Source organism: Halyomorpha halys, unplaced genomic scaffold, assembly GCF_000696795.3.
Source record: "Halyomorpha halys isolate HHAL.00 unplaced genomic scaffold, Hhal_1.1 Scaffold1935.1, whole genome shotgun sequence".
Taxonomy (NCBI): Eukaryota; Metazoa; Arthropoda; class Insecta; order Hemiptera; family Pentatomidae; genus Halyomorpha; species Halyomorpha halys.
In genome coordinates, this window is record NW_027105421.1 from 23,813 (window position 1) to 27,117 (window position 3,305).

The 3,305-nt window shown below is 29.7% G+C and overlaps 1 protein-coding gene across 1 annotated transcript in view; it reads right to left on the reverse strand.

Moving 5' to 3' along the window:
• The window catches only part of Ypel (Yippee-like), a gene marked incomplete at its 5' end in the record, with an annotated part of 6,468 nt that overhangs the window by 2,666 nt on the left and 497 nt on the right, over positions 1-3,305 (reverse strand).

Consider the following 3,305-nt stretch of genomic DNA (forward strand, 5'->3'; position numbering starts at 1 on the left):
TTTCTCTTTTGACCGCAACCCTCACCATCTTCTTATATACGAATTTTATGTTTATGTCATCCGATAATTTGAAAACGTGAGAGTAATTTTCTAATCTTACTGGGTTTCAAGTTGAAGACTTTTTCAAAGGGCAAAATCTTCAATGTCAAATCTACAATAAAATAATAACCACCAATGTGCAAATTATATTATATTTTCTTAAAATGAGTAAAATGGACTCAGAGAATTGGTCCTTCTTTTACCATAGTACAGAAATAACAAAGAAAATATTTATGAGGAGTTGAAAATGGCTACTTCATAATTTTCTCTTTTAAAGTTTATTGATATAATTATTATATATTATATAGTTTTGCAATTAGCTATAATTAATGATAGGACCTCCATTTCCAAACCTCGTGGAAAACTATTACGTGGAACCTTTACAGACTGTTCCAAGGAGGCCTACTAATTAGGCCTGGGTCCAAATAATAAAAGCTTAGCAAACCCGAAGGTTCGATGCCGATATTACCAATCGTTCTCTACATTTTTTCAGTGGTATCCCTCTAGAACCAAGTCTACTAAATCAGTTTTAACGTAATTCTCTCTACATAATCTACGTTTTGGTCTACCCCTGGGACACTCACCCATCAGTTAAGTGTTATTAATATTTTAGGGATTCGCTCGTTACTTAGCCTTACAACCTTATATGCTGCAGTGCTATGACCTGAATTATATTTATCGGGTGTAGTTGTCTCAATTCGGATTTGTATAGCCTTCTGAATTCTCCTATTCTCACTCTTTTTCGGTAAAAATATTTAACATAATACTTTTTTTTTTTTTTTTTTTAAAACCTCAAGTCACTGTTCTTCCCTTAGTATAAGAGACTATGTTTTGCATCAATAAAGAACAGTGGGAAAGATAATAGTTTTGTAACTTCTAACTTTTAAATGTTTAGACAGAATGCGCGAGCTAAGCAATTTTGAAATTGAAAAATAAGAAGCATTGCCCACCTTAAACCTTGCTTTTATTTTTTCAATTTAGTTTTTTCTAGTTACTGTAGAACCTAAATACTTAAACCTCTCTACCATTTCAAACATATTTCCTACTATATTTATAAAACCGGGGTCCAAATAATGCGACTGTATATTCCTCTGGCTTATAAAATTCGAGCTGCAACAGTTTTCCAGATTTAAAAAAACCCTAACACCTTTTTGAGGTCTCCTATTTTCCTTAATCTAATTTGGTTAGTTTATAGGTCAAAGATAAGCTTAGAATATTCATAAATCATAGATACATAATATAAATTATATCTAATAAATAGATATAACTGTTACATATTTGTAGTTAACTTAAATGTGAGCATAGAATAGAATAACTGTTGGTATTATATATAATATAACTGAGGTATAGAAGTTAAATGTGTCTTTATATTAACCGTTAGGCAAAAATTAGCTAAAGCTGAAACAAATAGTTAAAATTTCCATGGATACGATATTTATCTGTCATTGGTTAATTCATGAATAAGGGTCGTATCCATGGCAATATAAGCTATTAGTTTCATCTATAGTTAATTTTTGCCTTCCTATGTTTATATTGCAATTCATTTGCTGAATGTAGTTATTTTACATGTGCAAATAAAAAACATCTTATTGACTCCACATAGCTGTCTGATGATAAATTTGTTTAATGGAACGAACATGGATAGCGGATCACTGGAAATGGGAGGTCTGAGAGAGTGAAATAGGAAGAATAGAATTGTCAAGTTAATGGAATAAATTTGTTAAGTGTAATGAAATTGCTAAATTGATAAAGAAAGAAAAGAGAAGTAAAATGAATGAAATAAAATAAAACTAAATATTTGCATTTTTTCTTCCCAGCTATTGTACTAAAATATAATAGTCCTCTATCCTCCGCAAGGGCGATGGAAGATAGCTCCTCCTCCCAGTAAATTTTATTTCTCTCCTCAGAAATAAATAAAAAATGGATCCTTATATTTTGTTCTTCATTAGTTAGAAATGTACAGATGCATCAGTGTTAAAAGTTTTAGTTTATTTAATGTACTGCGGTCTGTACCATATTATTTTCCTTATTCACAGGTTTGAAAGTCTACAAATATAATAAAAATGGAATAAACTTTATTTGTTAAATATTTACAACCTTGTACAAATCAGACTAGTACAGATAACTTTATTTCAGCCACTATGTCTAGAATAACATAATCGTCTTTTTACCTGAATCAGAAGAACGATAACGGTAAAGTATTTATATTTTAACACCTAATACATTTTATATTTTAATTTACATATATGAGATACTAAATGAAGCATTATAAAAAAATCTGGAGTAATGAAATGAAAAATAGTTTATTATTATGGGGCTAGGTCCCTTATAAAACAATTACAAAGATAAAAGAACATGGTCGGGGGTGCGGTCAAAGTGAAACACAAATAAGTTGGTGTAACCTATTTTTAATTGTGACATCGTTTCGGCTAGATTCTTTTTAGGCGTTTGATTTCCAAGCTAACAGCCCTGAAGAAGGCTAGAAACTCTAGCCGAAACGTTGGCACAATTAAATAGGTTACACCAACTTATTTGTGTTTCACTTTGACTGCACCCCCAACTATCTTCTCCTCGCACGTCATCCACGGTCAACTATCTCTCTAAATTACAAAGGTAATTTTAATTTATTTAATTTTATAATAATATATATTGGCAAAAAAACAATATGGCCACACTTAATTATATCTTATATACAGAGAAGAAAATAATAAATTAATTAAAAAAACTGACCAAATAGAAAACAAGACAAAAAGGTAATTACAAAATATCTATACTATTATAATATTGGATTAGATTGGTGAAGCAAAAGGTAGTTAAATATAAGGGTTTTAAACAAGGGAAGGGTTGGTACATGAGGTATGTTAGAGGAAAAGGAGTTAGATGATGTAGTCATCATATGCTATAAAGTTTTTTTCGAGTTAAAAATAACGAATATAAACTTTGTTCCTTCCAAGAATAAAACAAAAGATAATGAACCCATGTACATATAAATGCTATCGGAAGAGTTTGGTAAGTCTCAGCTTTTCCGATTCAAAATCTTACTTCTATTTTGCCTTTTTTATCTTTAAAATTCCTTAATATTTTGTATTTATGCTTTGTTTATTATTGTTAACGATAAAAACTGATTATTTATTTCAAATAAGCAAAATTACAGGTACTTTAGAGAAAAATTATTTTAAAATTCATCGTTTAAGCCATGATACAACTATTTAAATGAGGACAAGATCTATCTTATATTAAAAAGTCTACCAAATCAAAAACCTGCA